We start from the raw sequence: 19,629 nt of genomic DNA on the forward strand, positions 1-19,629 counted from the left end.
TGCTTGAACTAGGAGAAGTGCTGGTTTATGGAAATGAATAGGACATGATTAAAGCACAGAGTAAGCTCCTTTCATTTTACAGCAAATACGATATTTGAGGGATGTGAGTATTACAAGTGGCTTGTGAATAACTGGAGTTCAGAATACTTGTATTTGTAATTTTGTGGCTGGTAGCATTTCAGTGTCCAAAATTCACCAGAGGAAATTACAGAGAGGGAGATCATTTAGAGAAGAAACTAAAAGTTTATTATGACACAAAGCACAGTGGAGAAATGGAGAATGAATTCTGTTTCCACATACAGTACTTGCTTTAGTCTGCAAGCTAAGAAATAATAATACAAAACCCCTCTGCCTAATCTGGTCTACAGGTAAAATGGATTGAACTCCTACACCTCTCCCTGCTACAATGGGTGACAGTATAGGTAAAATATAGATGACTTCAGGGTGATATTCTCAACACTGATTTTTTTCTATTATTTAGCTAAACAAAAACTAAGCTTATGTTGTGTTCTTTGTAATTAATGTCCCCAGTGGATGCTTCCCTTCCTGCTGTTACAGAGTATTTTATAGGAAACTGCATTTGAAAATCCTGTATTTGACTTGTGGTTTTGTCTAACAGGACCGATAATGTTAGATGCTAAATCCCTAACTTGTGAGAGTGCCAAGATGCCAGGTTTTACAGGCGGTGCCAGAAAATAGGAAGCATGCAATGTGTGACGAACTTCTTCCCACAAACTCCTTTAGAGACTTCCAGGGTAATACCTATTTTTATGTGTATGTAAGAAGGTGAGGGAAGGAAAGAGAACAGTCAGAGCACTGTTTTCCCTTTTGATCACAGGGACAGATCATGTTATCTCCATAAGTGGGTGCACATCTTTAAAGATATTCTGAGTATTAATGAATTTGGCATTCATGTCTGCCAGCCACAAAATAGCAATCTGCGAGCTGCTCAGAGCATCCCTCGCTCTTGTATCGGTGTTGGTGGTCTGAACCTCACAGGATTAGACGCACTGCCCAAAACCTGCCATGTTTAGCTGCGCACAGGGAGTTCCCTTCTTTCCCTGGTTGTCTATTGCATTTGCAAATAACTGTTCTGCTGAAGGTGTTAATAACTGCTATCAATTACATCGTCGATCTATAGACTGGTCACACGTTAAAACTGATTGCTAGATAGAAGGAGCAACTATGTCCCAGYAGACTGCAAAAACAGAGCAGCAGGAGTCACCATCCCAAGGCAAAGAGCTGAATACTGGTGTCTGTTCAGAAGCTAAGACAGAACAGGTGGAGCATTCCCTCACCACCAGTGGAAGATGAAGGGATGGTTTAGTACACCATGTATTTATGACAGGGTACACATCAGCAGTTAAACAGAGAGAAGTGTTTTTGTGAGCTACTATCAGCGAAAAGAGAGAAACAGATTCCCAAGGGCCACAGATTTACCTGGAGAAGCAGCCCTGGAAACTGTGTTTCCATCATGCTCAGGAGAACACGTCTCTTTTGCCATGAGTAGGTGACACCAAACATAGTTGGTGTCCAAAGTGGCAAGGCACAACTGCAAAGCCCAGTCTTCTGACCTCTATGCAAATCTCAATGAAAGGAGGGCTCTGCTATTTACATCTTCTGTCTGAGCCACAGCATTTTGTCTGGATCCCATTGACTTAGAACTATGATATTTTTAATAGAATAACCACAAAACAAGATAATAATGAAAATAGCCATCTCTTCTGTGGCAGTTCTTATCATCAGATTTCAAAGTCTTTAACAAAGAAGGTGTTTAATTGTGGATACATTTTACAGAGAGGGAAACTGCTGCACAAAAGATGGAGTGGCCCGTCCAAATTTGCCCAGGGGTGTTTGGCTGAGTCAGGGAAGGCTTCCTAAAAGAAAATGGAACCAAGGAGAAATGGGAATGAAGTCTCGGCATTTCAGCAGTGAGAGGCACCCACTGCCATATTCACCATTTGTTTAGTATATTAATATACACATTTTTTAAAAGACAAGTACTTAATTAATTACTGAGCTGGCTCTGCGGTTCCTCTACAGGATGAAAACAAACACTTAAACAAGCCTCTTCTGCCAACCCCACCCAACACCTACTCAGTTACAACAGATGGATGAGTGCCACAGACCAGATGTCAAAATGATACCGAATTTGACATTGCACAAGAAACTGTAGCACATTACAGAAAAGAACCACTCCCACGATAGCATTATTTAAATGCCAGATTGCACTGATCCATTTTTGAAGCGACGTACATGAGATTCCACAGAATCCAGACAGCAAACCTGCTGAAGTTTTTCCATCTCTTTTAATGGTCTTGCCTAAATTTCCTCTGTCCTCCAAGAATGGGAAGAACTGCTGAAAAAGGATGCAAAAGTGTCTGGCTGCAGTCCAAGAGGGATGGAATGACTGAATCCTGTCCTTGGAATAGCTTTGATTACACCTGGTTTTGTAGTGCGTGGCAAATAGGGCAACCCAAGGAGCTCCTTACCTCCCTTGGACACTGGCTCAGTAGGATAGGTGATGCACTTTGCGCTGAGAGATAGTCTATCCATGGAAGATGAAGAGATTCAGATGTAGCATGGAGGGACATGTATATTGAGAAGTTATAAAGCTTTGACAGTTACCTAGGTGGCAGTTTTATCCAAATAGTTTATATGACGTTGTAGTGATTGACTGCTTTAAGTGTGAACCAGGGTACACCTCTGAGCAAATCCAAAGGCCTTGCAGGCTGGATAGATTGCCAGAATTGCTGGGCTTTCCAAGGAAATTGATCACTGTTCATGTCTGTAGTGGGGAATGATGACCTGAGCCAGGTTGAGCTCCCCTGGAGCTCTGAAGCATCCAGAGTTGGTAGAGCAGAGCTCAGATGAAAGAGGAGCCCTTGCAAGCCTGGCTTGGTTTCATCCAAAGCAACAGCCTTTGAAAACTGAAACTTGTACAGCAGGACTGGTACACTCTTCTGAGAGTCCTGCAACAGTCTCAGCTGTCCAGACACGAGTTGTGGGTATAAGGCACTGTCTGGCACAAGAAAAGGTCTCTCAGTCCAAACTGAAACCTTTGCTGAAATTTATCAGTTTTAATGAAATCTTGACTGGGAAAGGTTCTCAGTTAAACTGAGAGTGCACAAATGACCTAGAAATGCCCAAAGCTTGCTGACCGGGGCAACCACACAGGACAACCTGAACTCCTAGAAACTGTATGAGAGGTCCCTCCCTCAGTATTGTGAGTGGTTATCTTTTTGTCCTAATGGGGATTTGAGACCTCAAAGTTTCACAAAAAGGAAATACTGTTTCCCACCCAGACATATTTGTAACTGCCACACTGTTCCCATTCTGGAAGAAGCATTTTGCATATGGGAAATTAAGCCCAGGGAGGTCAAGGTCAAAACCGTCTACCAAATATAAGTACCCAGTTTGAGCTGCTGAGCACCTATTTTTTTCAGAAAACTTAGCATTTTTGTAGCATTATGCCCCACTTGTGTAAAATGAGTGCTTAGCTCTTTTGCAGAAGATATCTCAGGGGACTTGAGTCAGGCACCCATGGCATGAAAAACAGGCTATCAGAGCCCACTTTAGTTTGGTTTAAGTGACTAGCCTGGTATCTTAACATAAGAACTTTGTGGCAGTGACAAGGATAGAATCCAAGGATGTATCTTCAGCTCCAGGCAAATCTTCAGACAAACTGTCAGAGTACAGATGCCTATTCAATGAGTCCCATCCATCCTGGGCACCAAATGAGGCAAAGGCCCTGTAGAAAAGAAACAGGATGTGATTAGGTCATTAAGTGCAAAAGAAAATGCAGCAGTAGGAGAAGCAGCATATCAGTGCTGCCTTTAATCTGGCTGGCAGTGGGAACAGTTTTTCTGTAGACATAGCAGCATGGAAGATGCCAGTGTTGAATGACTTGCATTAACGTCACACCCTTAGTTTGCAGGGCAAACAGACCATTTTCCCTTTGGTGCCCACAAACTCTCAACAACATGAGAGAGTCAGGATCCATCCCCAGATCTAAGCTGAATCTTGTTCCTGCTGCTTTACCACATTCTCTTTATTTGCAGCATGTGTGTGGAATCACACAAGGTAGGCATGACCTGAATCACCAAGGCACTATATGTAAAATAATGGCTAGTTCTTGGCAACAAATCAGGAATAGTACAAATTTTTAATATTCTGTAAGACTTTTGGTTTTTGCCAGTATGTAGTCTTAAAGAAATAGCAACTCTTTCAAAATTCTTATAGCATATCTGCATATCCTTGCAATTTATTGAAACCTTGGTATTGTGTCCGTAAAGCACAGGACTTAATCTGTGTTAATGATTAACTGCCTCCAGAAACAATGGCATGTGAATGCAAATTCTTTGTAGATATTGGACCTCGTTACTCTGTGTTCCCATTGTAGCGGTGACCTCACCGTTTTGGCTTGTAATAGTGTTCTCGCCCTGTCTAACGCTGTCAAAATGGAGGTACCCAAGGTTTTTAAACATGAATATGGATTTCTGTGTGCTTTAGTAGAGTTTTTTTCACATATTTTTGTAATGCAAATGTTTGTAACATGTCACTCTCATTTTGTAATATGGAAGTCTCAATAACGTAAAAGTAAACAAGTGATACTCATTTATAGTTGCACAGCACTTAGACTGCTGTTGTTGTTCTCATCAGAAAGGTATCTTGTGTAGGTCATCTTCACAATGGCACTACTGTGATTACTGTGATTACTTCATCAGTAAAATTGTTGATCAAAATAAATTTAAAATTGTCCCATTATTCAATCACATTAGTAAAACTTTCAAGGGTACACAGGCCTGAAATGATACAGGCAACCTAGCAGCAGTGAAGGGACGGGACTTGGGAAATCTGTTAGAGGTCTGTGTTTGGTCGTTTTGTATTAGCTACATTAGCAGATCATTGTAATTTCTTGTAATAATATTTTATTCATCATGATTATGTTTAAAGAAGTGGTGGAGACAATAAGGAAGAGTAAAGAAGAGGACAAGGCAATGCATATCACTTCTCCAGCTGAGATTATTAGTCTATATTTCATAGGCATTTGGATGGAATGGAGGTCATGGTGATAGGGGGCAGAGAAGAAGGTGTGGTCTGAAAATAACCTGAGGAGGAAGGAAAAGCAGGAGAAGAGTGAGGCAGAGAAAAACAAATCAAGGGAGTTACTTGATTGCCGAGGTAGGTAAGAAGTGTCAAATATGTGTCTCTAGACTGCCCAGAGTTCACGGTGGAATCCAAGTAAGGGTGTAAATCACAGTTTCAAATGTTTTCCCGTCCATGCGTGTTCCCTCCCAAAGTCTGTCCCTGGAGCCAGCTCTGTGCCCCAGTCAATCCAGCAGCCGTTCAGGAGCTCTGGTAGGTGGCAATGGCAAGGAGCGTCTGAGCCCGTGGTTTCTGTGACTGAGAAGACTAATTTCCTTTCATTTAAGGACTTCTCTTTTGCACAGTCCTAAGGATGACTGCTCAAATGTTCTTAATTGTGTGTGTGCTTGCCTGATGGGAAGTGTGCGAGGGCATTTGGGGACTGTGGCTTTGGTACATGGCAAACGGCAATTAACAGAACAGAATCTGCCTCTGGCAAAATAACCTCACACAGAATTCAAGAGGGTTTTTTTCATCAGATTTGTTTTGAAGTGACTTTATTTGCTGAAATGCCAGAAATCACAGTTAACAATGCAAAATGTCTGTGGGGGTAGAGTCCTCCTTCCCTAACACGTGCACTCATTTTTTAGTCGTTCTTTTCCCCTTCTGTGTGCATAGGTATTGGCCTGCTTCCTGTAGAGAGTATTGCTTCTGATGTCTGACTCGTTATGGCAACAGAAACGTTGATGCCAGGCCCAGAAGCAGTACTTAAAAACCTGCTATTCTCTCTCCTTCAAGCTCAAAACTAACCCGGTTTGCTGCAAATGAAAGAAATGCAATCATTTGGCACCTAGTCCATACATCAATTTTGAAACGTAGGTCCTTTCTCCTCTGTCTTTTTGGGAGCCTATTTCTATTTGTCTAGGCTATCATAAAGACCACTAACTCTAGGGTGTGGAGTTTCATGCTTTGAAAGGAAATGACTGGTTTATTGCATTCTTTCTTGGGTTGCCAAGCCTCTTCCCCCACCTCACCTCCCAGTATATTTCTCAGTGCCTCATATCCAGGAATGAAGAGATTCTCAGGTTTCAAAGGGGGAAGAAACATTTCTAGCCATTACATTTGGGGTGGAGGGGAGGTGGGTAGGGCAGTGGGAGAAGGGAAGACAGAATAAGACTTGAAAACAAAACAAATGCAATCTGAAAACTCAAAACCAGAAGTCAAATAAATTCCCACAAATACACTGTTTAAAAAATAATCAAAGTTTTTTCTTTCTTTGTGCTGTGTTTGGGAACATCTTGTGGTTATGAATTCTTGAGACAGGCAAAGGTTGGGCACTGTTGTACCAAAACACTTACAAACACACGTGGCTGAAAGCATGGTGGTTCCCCTACATGTGGCTAAGGAGATTGGGACTGGCAAATGGCTGCAGTGGTTGGTCTCACCTCGAGTAGAGTGTTACAGTTGTTTTGTGCCATTTGCCAGGGTGAGGAGTTGAAACTTCTTGAGGCAGCAAGTAGGGTTACACAAAAATGGTAGAACCTGGAGAAGGAGGGAAAGACCATCAAGTCTTTCCCACAGATATCAGCAGTGCCTGTTCAGTTGCTTGTGTGATGCCACAGGAGTGACGAATCAGCCACTGACGTTCTCACAGAAGAGGGAGAAGCCATCTCTCCCGGGATGCAATCACAGCTCAGTGAAGAAGGGGTTTTTCTCTTCTCCTGCTTTGAAGCTGTCAGGCATGCAGTATTTTCCTGCCAGTTTTCAGGGGATTGCAAAAGAGAAGAGATAAAGCAGGAGGACGAGATAGTAAAAGAAATGTTCAAGGTAGTTTTGCACATCAGCTCAAGTATTTTCTGCCCCATCTTTCCCTGTCTTTCATCTTCCCGATCTCCACCTAATGGAAAGCTAAGAAATGTTTCAGGTGGCTGGGTGAGTATCTCTGCTCATGCCTGAAGGAAGAATAGGTTGGTGAAGGACAGGGTTTGGGGTGAAGAATGAGGTGATTTGGAGAAAGCTGAGGACTTGAGGGGAAGAAGCATTTTCTGAGCTGCGGCTGATGTGCACCATTCCTGTTACCTCAGTGCAATGCACTGGGAGTGGGGGAAGAGTTAGCGAGTTGTTCAAAGAAATATAGTGGCAACAAGAAAAGTACCAGGCCAAGGACATTTTTCAGCCATTCTGACCAGTGCAAGACCTGACTGCCAAGAGTGGCATCAAAGGAGAAAAAGCAGGAGAAGGACACTAGATAAATTTTTCCACAGTTGATTTTAATTGCAGTGAACAATCAGAAACTAGTAGGCTTTGTATCTCTTTGCAGGTTGCAATAAAGGAAAATGCAAGAAGCCACAGTATGCCTCAAAACCAGACCTCCTTTTCTCTTTTAACCAGCTTAAGGGCAAAGTGACCCTGTATAGCAATGGGGATGACTGTGTGACTATGCAGGATGCATGCCACTTGGCACCACTGTCTGAAGCCCTTATCAGAGCCCCAGGAGAATTCCTGTCTTGCTTCTGCAGGCAAAGCACATTTACCTAGGCTTTGCTTGTGACACCAGATTTTGACTTGAGACAGAGTTGCCAGAGGCTTTGAGCAGCACTGACTTGAGGCTCTAGCAAAGCAGAAGCTGCTGAGGGCAACAGACTGCTATAGGGAACAAAACAGTTGTGGCCCAGCTTCTGCTTCATCTGTGCCAGAGCCCTCAAAAATGAGACTTGCTGCTGCTGCTGCCATTGCCAAGGGAAGGTCACTGCTGGGAGGGGAAAGAGTCAGCTCCCACCTCTTGCCGGCTGTGGGCTGAAGGAAGCTGGGTTTTCCAGCACTGTTTTTCTGGCTCTGTCACATCTGTCTCCTCCTCCCCTCCCTCTTCTGTGTCGAACATGCTCTGGCCCTGAATCCTGTCCCTCACTGCCCCGTCACTGGGGCAGTGAAATTCAAATTTAGCTGTGCTACTGAGAAGGCTTTACCTGTTCCGGGCATAGTGCTCCCAAAGACGTCTGTTTGTATCCTGCCCCAGCATCATACATGCAGCAGGACTGCAGGAATTTTCCCACGGTGACTCTTTCTATCCGCTGGGACAGCTGATGGGAAGAAACTGCAGGCAGCCAGACCACATCTTCCTCTGTTACATGCTCCACTCAGCAACATGTAGGATGAGTAGCACAAAGCCTGACAACACGGTGGATTTAGGGCCGTGAAGGTTCAGATAACTTACAGGACAGGCAGGGACTGCCGGAGGAAAGCAGAGCCCAAATGGGAGCAAATTTAGGACCACTTCATATTATTTTGTGATCCAGCTCCACTCCCCACCTTCTCCATTCATTCACCTTTTTCCAGCTTCCCTTCAGCTTCTTTTCCCTTGCTAACCCTGACGTCCTAGTACCAGATCTTCTCTGATACAGCTGTGGCAGTGGTTCAAAAGGAGAAAGGCAGGATGCTAATGGAAAAAATAGCCATCTGTTTGGGTCTGTTTTTCTATTTTATTATTATTATTATTATTATTATTATTATTTTTCAAGAGGAATACCCATGATGAAGTTGTACTTCTATACTTCTATCCTTATAGCCTTTGCAAGCCATCATACATCAGACTGGTTGTCTCAAGACCAGGATGAGCTCCTCCTGGTATTGCTAGGTTTACAAACACATGGTGGGATGTTTTTTAGAGTTCCTGCCTTCTGCTAGAAAATCTTCAGGAAACTGAGCTCTGTATTAACAGAAGAACATTAAGATCTTGCAGATATCATTACAGCAGAACAGCAGTCCTGGCATCTTTGTTGTTTACTGAGAATGTCCTTAAAAGAGATCATAATAAGTTGACTATGGGCTCACTACACAGAGCAAGAGGGCTTCCTATTTCTTCCATGAGGAAATAAAGCCAAATATCTGATGCAGATTATTCTACCAGAAAGTCTTTAGCTCTTGTGCCCAGATTACTAGCATTTTCCCCCATGGTGTATACATTTTGCAGTGAAAACAAACAGCATGGCATGGATCGCCACAAGCTCTCAGAAGGCTGCAAACAGCTGGGACTCAGTTCTCCTTTCCCTAAGCRCACTCTGTTGACAGACTCTGTGTCCAATGCAGGAGATGAGGACACTCTTCATGGTAGGCTACAAAAGAGCAGGTGGAACCAGATGATCTTAGATTCAGGATTTTTTTCTGGCTTTTGGGCTACTACTTAAAGTACTGGTTTGCAGTAAGTGGTAATTTCCACATGGTAACTGTATCCTCTGTGTTATCCATCAGACTATCTTCGAACTGATTATGCCAATACAATAGAATTACTGTCCATGTTGCATAATGTTCTGTTGATTCAGTGAGATTTTAGATACACTTAGAAAAAAGATTCTCTTTTAATACAGCAGATAAAAAAAAGTTGAAACTATAAGCCCCAGGAAATAAGTAGAACATTATTCCATTAAAATTTCCCAAAATACAGAAAAAATATCAATTTTGGCATATTTTTTATCTTCACAACTGCACCCAGCTCTAAATAAAGCAGCATTCAGCCTAAAAGGCTGGACTGCAGTTTAGAAAGTGTGTGCAAAACCAGAATTCAACTGAATGTCACTTTGGTGGTCTGGTTAGCAGGACAGTGATGGGTAGTAATAACATTTGTCCTTGGAATAGGCAGAACCTTCATGAAAGCTCAGATTTTGTGCTCAGAAAGTACAAAAAAATTGAAGAACTGACAACCTTCTGTTATCTCATATACACATGCATTTGGCAGGGGGGTAGTTTCAACAAATATTTGGAGCAGTCAAGATTTTTCTAGTTTATTCGGCAGCATGTAGGGCTCTCTCTACTTGGCCCTAATTAGCCTGTGCAGTAGTGGCCAAACTGGAATTCAGAAGTCAAAATATTGTCTCCCACCACTGGGGATCTGACAGGCTCATATGAAGTGATGGATTAATAAATTCAATCTGGAACTCTCTTTCAAATAAACAAAGTGCCTGTTCCTGAAACATTACAATTTAATCCAGATACTTTGATCCCTTTCACTTCACAAGCAAAGCACTGGTAATTCTGTTCCTATGCTTTGCTTATGGCTAAGATTAAACATCAGTGCTAAGATTAAACATCAGCAATTTCTGATGAGATAGAACTAACTTAGAGAATATTACTAAACGTTTTAGTATAATCCAAACCCAATATATCTTGCTGAATAAGATAAAAGTGCTAAAATTTGGGAACTCCAGTGAAAATAGAAAGAAGGATCAGCTGATGAAATGCTATATCTAGAGCTGGTCAGGATAATTATATCATAATTGCAGAAAATCTTGTGAAACAGAGGAATTTCTTGTTACGAGCATTCTGAAAGTGACTTCCAGCTATTTTTAGAGACCAATACTGAGCTACAGAACACGTAAAGTATGTATTTGCCTTCACTCTTCTACAGGTGTGCCTAAAAAGCTGACGGTCAGGTTTTCAGAAGCACTCTGGGCTCACTAATGTTAATTTTATTATCTGCATAAGTAGCCATGTTGGCAAATGGCTAAGCATTGAGGAGCTCCCATGGAAACAGTATCAGCTGCAAATCCAGTTTAAACGTACAGCTCATTTGGATGCCTATATGACAGCTTCTGAATGTGAAGACTTTCTAAATATCAGGACAACGTTAGTGGTTCTGAGATCTCAGAGGAATCTGGATCTGAATTTCCCAACACTCAAGGTGGTTCCTTTGCTACTTTGACTCTTCTTAACGTATTGCCAAAGAGGTAGCAAAAATGACTTGAGTAGGATCTGGCAGGTGATTTTTTATAAAGAAGTCTTGAGAGGAAAAGAGGTCAGTAACTGAGAGGCTTGTCCAGAAACCAAGTGAAATTAACAGCTCAATTCACATAGGCAGTTGATCTGGGGAATCACAGGGTTGCCAACCACTAGTGTTCTGAATAATGTGTTTATCTTAAAAATATCAGAGATTTCTCTTTCCTAAAACTATTGATCTGTGGTTCTTCATCTGATTTCTGAGTTTTTATAGAGCAGTCATTCAAAGCTTCAAACTTTTCTTTCAACCAACAATTTCCAGCCCCTCCTTTCCAGCCTATGGAAAAAACCACTCCAAAACCACTAAGTATCATGAGGCTGTGAGACTTGGCAACACTGTTATCAAGATGTTACTGTTTAGACCGAACTCATCCCAATGACCTTGAAATAAAGGCCCTATTATCTCTCACCAGCTCTTCAAACTATCCATTCCCCAAGAAATTTTGCAATTGGAATAGGATGCCGGGGTTGTTTGGAAAGAGCTTAAATTGTTCACAGCTGCCTGGGAATTAGCAAGCTTCCTTTGCTGTAACGTGGAATGCAGCATATTTCTAAGCCAGGTGGAGGATACTGTGTGAGGTTCTTGTACGACCTAGAGTTGGCACAAAGACCAACATTTTCAAGTCTGCGCATATATCTGAGTTACCAGGGCTCAATAATAATTTTCTGGCAGATTAGTCCTGCCCTACAGCAGGTTTCTATGATCACTAAAGCCAGAATGAAAGCAATAGGTCTGAATTTCACCCTTTGTATCCTTCTACACTGAAGCTTTGATTTTAAAAACTGTGAGTTTTTTGCTTTGTTTTGTTTTTTTCTGAGGGGTGGGTGCTTTGACACCAATCTGCAAGAACAAGTCTGACAATAAACAGGTAAATAGCAGAGAAAACTGTAGGGACACTTCCATAACAGGCTAAGTGACACACTCACAACTTGGAGTGAATTATTCAGAATAACTTGATAAACCTTTGCCAAGCTTGCTAATGGAGAGATTGTGCACTGCAAACTGCAAATGTGACCTTGTTTTGTCCAAAGCAAAAGAAGAACTTACAATTTTTTCTTGCTTATTTTAACAATGCTTATTGTTCCTAAGAACCAGGGTTTTTAATAAAAAAAAGTACCTATTCATAATTAAATAATTCAGTACATGAATGTGCAAAATGATGGCTTCGAGGGCTTTTAAAATTATTTGTGTTTATATGGTGACACCTTTAGCTTTGTGAAAAGAAACTGAGTTTTAGCCTTCATCTTCACATAAAGAAACTTTGGATCAACATATCTTAATCTTTCATGCACATAAAAAGTCATGGCTATTCAAAACAAGGTGTGACAAAGGGATGGCTAAGAAAGCATTGCACAGAAGCATTCTCAACTGATGTTGAACTCATTTTTTATAATATCAAATTCTAACAAAATACTGATGCTCACCAGCTGTTAAAAAAAGTTATTTTTCATCTGTTTTAGTCTTATCTGATATTGGAAAAATGAGAGAGGTATTCTCAGTATGTCCTATCTTTTTACTAAACTTTGTAAGCTTTCTTGATCTAAAAAAGAGCCATTTCAGCTTTTCTACTTTACCATGCTTTACCCTCTGTAACTTAAAATAAGACATTACATTGCAGTTTTCACCTTCAGATCTCTTTTACTTCATGGCTAGTGCATTTAAACCTCAAACATAAGTCCTGACAGTATTGTGAAGATTTTACCACAGTTTTTATCTGACATTACATGCACTGGTAACATTTAGTTTGTGAAAGAGTTTTTGCATAAAGAATCAGTCAAATCAAAATCAACGTGTGGTTCTGCTTATCTATTAATATTCTGCCATATATTCTGCAACTCTTTTCTTGACACAAATAAAATCATCTATCATAGACTGATAAAGGATGTGATGGAAGGTGGCAATAAACATGCTATACCTTTTATACCCCTGTATTCCTCCTCTGTATGATCTATGAATTTGTTCCCCTCTACTCAAATGCTGTTTTGTATATTGGTGCATGTGTGATGCAAACCTTATTCATATGGTTCCTGTGTGTTTAGATCTCATAGGATAACTATTTAAGCATCTCGCACATTGGGAAGGAACATGGCATTCTGTTTTAAGGGCCACAAAACATTGTGACTAGATAATGGTTTAAAAGAAAAGAGGTGCAAAAATTGCACAGGTTGGATTTGTCAACGTCATACCAAATAAAATGGGGGAGAAGAAAGGGAGGCACTAGAATTAAGCAGATGTGTTTAATTGTAGGTCACTGTTTCAGCAACAGAAAGGCAGGTCTGGGCAACAATCCCAGGGGGACTCAGACACTTTTTAACAGTATGGTAGCACTCTCTGTGTGCTTCATTTCAGCTCATCCAGTTTTAAAGTTGCTTAAAGTGGGTTTGTGTCTATCCAGCTGAGACAACTCAATTGAGAAAAGAAAATCCAAGTAGACAGGCCATTGGTGCTGGGGTTTTTGCTGCATAAATACCTGAAAAGGAATTTCCAAATTCACTATGACACAGACATAATAGTGGTGGAAAGGGGGAATAATCAGTTTATTTCAGTCACTAAGTCAAAACAAAAGTATATTGACAGTGAATTCATGGTATAAAGAGGCTTTAAAGGCTCTAGCCAGCAGTCAGAGGAAGAGTCCCTTATTCAGGCAGGGCTGAAGGCCACCTGCTGCCCTGTCTCTTGAGGACTCCCAGCTCTGGGAAAAGCCTGGCCTGAATAAGTTTTGCGGGGTGAAAAGCTGCACCTCTGTCCGTGCGCAGGACTCGGTGCCGGGCCGCACCTCAGGGCACCACAGAAACTTCAGTCCTGGYGTTCATTCCATAGGGATGGAAAAGCAAACAGGGTAAAATGAACCCCTACCATACAGAAACAGGGTGGGAAGGGCATTTCCTCGGAGTCTCAGAGGTGACATTACATGTTTATTTGTTAAACTGTGTGGGCTCATTTTTTCTCTTCCCCCTCCTCCCCTTTTTTAAAGAATGCTTTTAAAGTCTTCTCAGCCAGACCCCGTTGTCACCTAACCATTCACTCCTCGTTGCGTTTATGTATTTCATCCAACCCACCTTGACTTCCAACCTGAAAGTTCAAAATAAATTCTTATTGGAAGATTATGAACAGAAAATAGGGTTATAAGAACTCCATATCCCATATAGTATTAATTTATGATATGTTACGTACTTACATACAAAAAAAAMCCCCTATAAAAACGAAAACTTGTACCTACACAGACCTACAACACCTATAAATAAGGTTTTGTGGTTTCACAGGGATTTCTCTTTCAAGGTTTATTTTCTAAGTTACTGACTTGGTCCTTCTAAATCTCTGTACTTCCCTCCCTCACCGCTATGTGAAATTTATGGACCCAGTTAAGAAGGACTAAAAACCAGCTTAAATTATCAGCCTGGATGGAAAGAACTATTGCCCTCCCCAGAGAATAAATATTATGTCACTAACATACCAGATTGCTTTGTGTCAGTAGCAGTTCATACAAACCACTGTACATCTGCTAGAGCAACCATACAGCTATTGCCATATATTACAGACCAAATAATTTGTTTCAAGTGCTGTCATCACCGCAGAAGCAAAGGCAAACATAAACTGAAACACTGATAAATAAAACATTTAAAGATAATATATCTTCCGGCAACCTCCAGACCATTTTAAAAGACCCTTAAAACCTTTATGTAGTGGAACACAATTTACTATCTGACTCTGCAAACTATTTGAGAATGTATCTGTTCTATATTTTTGGAAGCAAAAAAGCCCCAGCTGCTTGACACTGAAAATAACAATGATTCACAAAGTCTTAACTTTTAATTTGCCGAGCACTAAACTTTGTCACTTGGTGCTTTGTTACAAAGATGATGACACAGGGGTTTTTGTTTTGTTTTGAAAAAGGAGCAAAAAATAAATCTTGTCCTCAACAACTAAAAAACCCCTGCTTTTGTAACCCCCCCCCCCAAAAAAAAAAAAGAAAGGTCAAATGAATGATGACAAATACCTGTGGGAAAAAAGTATCAGTGCACTTCTGAAATAAGCTTTGGAATTGCAATGTGGAACTTTGCAAGGGGGCTGGTTTGATGCTGCCTTCACATTTCACAATATGTCGGTGGTAGCTGGTACTGTGATATGCGCAACTACTACTAACTTTTCATAATATGACAATCTAATAGGTGAAATAGCTTTTGTATTTTAAAATTCCTTATGAACAGCTGTGACTTAGCACTGATGGATACATCGTTACTTTCCTAAATCAATGTCTCTTTTGTTGAGTTATATAAAGCTGTTTGATTGCCACACAGACAGGAGACACTAATCTAAAAAAAAATAAATAATAGAATAAAAGAGATTTAAAATCTATCACAACACATTATATGTCAACATCAGTGGTCCCTAGTATTGAGAAGTAATGCAACAACTAAAAATATCATATATACAAGTGAAAGAGTAAAATAAAAATGGAATTAGCATTTTGAAATGACAGTCTTGAAATGCTAAAAAAAAATTTCTCAAAACTGAATATTTCTGGGTGGGAAGAGGATTTCTAGGACATGCTTTTTCCCCAAGTGAATTTTCCAAGGATTCCAAGCTTTATTTGCCTTCTAGTTCTGTAGAGTCAATATGGATTTCTCATACAAATTTCCACATAGCCTGTCTTACAAGGAAAATATCTTGTATTTAGAAAACATATTAACACATTTTAAGAACATGTTTAATGCATTTACGCTAACAGTAAAAGTGTAGATGAAGAAAAGCTGTTTTCTTAAAAGCATATCATGTGGTCAGGCTTAGGGTTAAGCAACCAGCATGTTTTAAACACTATTTTTTTAAATCTGTTCTAGATCTCCATATCGAATCCCATGGTTGAAATGGGTCCAATGGATTTGCTATACCTCTTGGCTTTTTCTGGATATTTAGCTTTCTGGATAGTCCATTTTAGTTCCTAGAGAAGCTTTGTGACAAAATACCTACCAAGAAACAACCAACCAGGAAGGCTTAAGTGGGTGGAAGTCAAATGGCCACTTACAGAGGCTGTAGGAGAAGTAGTGTGCTTAGTCTGAAGGTGAATAAGGTTGTGAGCAGATTTAATACAATAGTCTAATTGTCAAAGACTGTGGTTCTGGCAGGCTCTGTACAGGGCGGGAGGGGAGAGGGAAGAGTGGCTTAAAAAAGAAGTGAGGAAAGGTCTGATATTATTTGGTAACATGGTTGCAAGCCTTACCTTTGTTGTAAATCCAGAGAAGGGTTTTTTTGTTTTTGTTTTTTAACCTGTCACGCTCTTTCCATGGCATATAAAGTAGTCTTCAAGTGTACAAAAAGAAAGCAAATCAGGTCTAGGGTTTCAACCTTAGTGGGGTGGGTGCATTATTAATGCTCGGTGGGTGTTACATCTTTTTTACAGTAGTAATAGAACATATTCTCCAAGTGCGGACAGGGCTTATTTTAGAAGCAGCCTCAAACCTTGAGTCATATGGGAGAACACTATCTATGCCTATACAGATCTCTTTGCAGGACTAAAACTTTGAGTAGTGACGTGGAGGGTGGAGTAGATTTAAGTTTAACGTTATTGCATCAACTTCAGTTAGACAACCCTGTGCAACTCTCTCTGGCAGCTTTGGAATGCAGTTCGATTATGTAGTCCAGCTTAAGAGCTTGAACAGCAGGGTTTACACTTCGGGAAGACAACTGACTAGGTTAAACCTTATCTTTAGTAACCTAGATAGATAGGTTAACATAAATGTGGTTACCATATCAATATATCTATATATATATGTGCATATAGGTTATATAGATATATACATTATATGGGTTTCTTCCCAATTATGGTTCCCCACAGCACTTCAAACATGTCATTTGCTACTGTCTACATTCCCCCCCCCAACAGTTGAGGTGCTTTCAATTGATGTGTGTAATATGGATGCTCCATGTATATTTTTCCCCTCCAACCTCACTGCAAGTTCTTTATGTCCTTTATACTTACTATGAGTATACTTGGCTCCATATTCATCTCCCAGTCTGTCAACATAGTTCACCTCCTGTAATCAGGAAATGGCGATTAAATGAACATCCAAGTACAGAAGCTGTCAACCTGGTGTTCATCTTTTTTTTTTATTTTTAATTAAAAAAAAAAAAAAACAAATGTTCAATTGTCTTTTGCACTCTGGCAAGCTCTTCTTAAAAAAAAAAAAATGGCTTCATCTCCTCAATGATCTTAGCAAAGAATCAATCAAGTTCAAAGGTCAATGCCAATCATGTCATTTTTAGCATTTATGGCAGTAATAAAGGAAAGTAAAATCCTCATAGAAAAGGTATATGTTGCAAGCCTTGCCATTCTCTGTGTCCTAGGTTGTTTAGCTCCCTACAGGAACCCATCTGGGCCTTTTGGGTTTTAACCACAGCACAGACTTTCTGCTTTGTAGCTATCCATTTTGGCATCTGGTCTATCTCATTGGAAGGTCTGAGACTTTGGCTCAGGACTGGGTTGCAAATAGCATATGACAGGGAAGAAAAGGTTATTTATATCCTCTTTATGTGCRTAGGAAAAAATTCTCAAGAATATATATGCCATCGACCTGAGAGGGAACATAATCYGCTCTCAGACTACAGAGCGGGCACAGCTTCTCCATGTGTGAGCAACAACTTTGACCTCTGTGCAATTACTCCAGGTTACAGCCGTATAACAGTGCCGCGTTTCTTTCCAATTATTTTCTGGGAGCGGCAGGCCCTCTTCCTGGAGCGCTTATTTGTTTCGGATTGGCTTAATTTGCTCAACAATTTGCGCATCCCTTCTGCGTGCTCCTTTGCCCGGCCGGCAAGGGCTGCCGCTGCCGCGGGCGCGCCGGCCGTGTCCGCTGGCCCCCGTCCGGGGACGGCCGCGGGGCTCGGCGCTGCCTGGCGACGGCACCGGCACCGGCACCGGCACCCCACCACACACACACAAAATAGGTAACTGTGGCCGGGGTTCGGCGCTGAGCAGTTGCCTACGGATGAGTAAGCACCAAATGTGGTAACTCAGGCCAGCAGCTCTGCAATTAAGGCTATAATTTCAGGTGTAGCTAGTAGTGGGAATGAATATTTATTTCAGCCTACCAAATAAAAGAAATCGCCTGGCTAGCGCTAGGTGGTCCTGGGAAGGCGCAGGGTGGCCCGACCCGACCCGACCCGACCCGACCCGACCCGACCCGAGTAGCGCCAGTGCCGCCAGAGATGGTGAGGCGCAGCCACCCCGTCGGAGCGGGCTGCGGCGGGCGGGCGGACACGGGTCCCCGCCCGGTGCCGTGAGCGGCGCGGGGCTGCCGCCCTTCTGCCCGAGCAGAACCAGCTGCAGGGCTCCCCCCGGGGAAGGATAAGCTAATTTGCATTGAGCCCGCTGGTAGAAGCGCAAATAGGTGCCGCTTCCCTGGGGAGGAGGCTGGGAAGCGCGGGGCAGCTCCCCATCAGGGCGCGGGAGCGGGCGGAGACCAGCCGCCCTCTCCCGGGGACGGCTGGGGCAGGGCTGGCGAGCCAGCGGCGCAGTAGCCGCAGCCCCCTCCAGCTGCCTGAAACGCTGCGGGCTTGTCGGCGCAGCCGGGGGCGAGCGGGCAGCCTTCGGCCGCCCGGGTCGTTATTTCCCGTGGAAGAGCGCCCCGAAGTGAGCCTCGCTTGGGCGAGCTGCGACCCGTCCGAGGGGAAACCGGAGCCGCAGAAAGTGCAAAGCCGCAAGTGTCCGGCAAAGCCCCGAGTAGCCGGCTCCTCTCAAGCCGCCTTTGCCCCAAACGCAGCCGCCTGCCCGAGGTGCGAGGGCCGGGAGAGGCTGCAGCGGGGGGGCGGGCGGGGCCGCGCCGCCGCTGCCGCCTCTTTCGTAGGGCTGTAAGCTCGGGCAAGCGGAGCGACGCGGGGCTTTTCTTTCTTTTTTTCTTTCTTTTTTTCTCCAAGTTGTGAAATGGCGATGTTTTAGAGTTACAAGGTGCGAGGCTCTCTGAGCCCTGTCTGCCCCCCTTTACGGCGGTCCCTTCACGCTCACGGCGCTCCTCTCTGCGCCTTCCCCCCAGCTCGGGCACGGCTGGTGCTCGCGGAGCTCCCCGCGCCCCGGCTCCTGCGCCCGCGTCCCAGATGCGCGCGCCCGGGAGCTGCTCCGAATAGCACAGGGATTGCTTTTTGTTCAGTTTCGGCGGGGGGGAAGAAAAGGGAAGGAGGAGCGAAAGCACCCAGGGGTACGTCCCCGGACCCGTGTTCCCAGATGCCGATAACGATCGCGCTTTCCGATCGCGTCTTCCCCGCCTCCGCCCCGTGTAACGACCAGTTTGATGTGGGCTGAGGTTGGCGTCGCTTTCCGTGCGGTCCCAGCGGAGGTGCCCTCCGGGGGAGGACATTTCCCTTGGGGTGGGGGTGCTGCTGGGGTCAGCGGGCACCGGCCGCGGCGCCGCGCAAGTGCTGTGACCCCTCGCTGCCGCGGGGGAGCATCTGGCAGCGAGAAAGCTGGCAACAAGCGCGGGGTCGGCGGAGCCGTGTGCGCGCCGGGCCCCGCCGTCGGGGCGCCGCTCTGGGTTTTACCAGCCCGGCGGGCCCTCGCTGCCACCGGGCAGGGGACCCGCGGGCTTTGCCGGCGCATCCAGGCAGCGAGGGACGGGCTGGGGAGGAGGAGCCGTCGGGGCGAGGCGCCGGCTCCGTGGGACGGGCGCGGGGGGACCCGCCGGGCTGGGGCGTCCGCCCCGGCCCGGCGGGTCCCCCCGCGCCCCCACCCTCCCGCCTCAACGGGACGGGCCCGAGGTGAGCGGCGGGCGGGCGCCGGTAAG

The sequence above is a fragment of the Apteryx rowi genome, unplaced genomic scaffold (assembly GCF_003343035.1).
Source record: "Apteryx rowi isolate R43461 unplaced genomic scaffold, aptRow1 scaffold_153, whole genome shotgun sequence".
NCBI classification, from domain to species: Eukaryota; Metazoa; Chordata; class Aves; order Apterygiformes; family Apterygidae; genus Apteryx; species Apteryx rowi.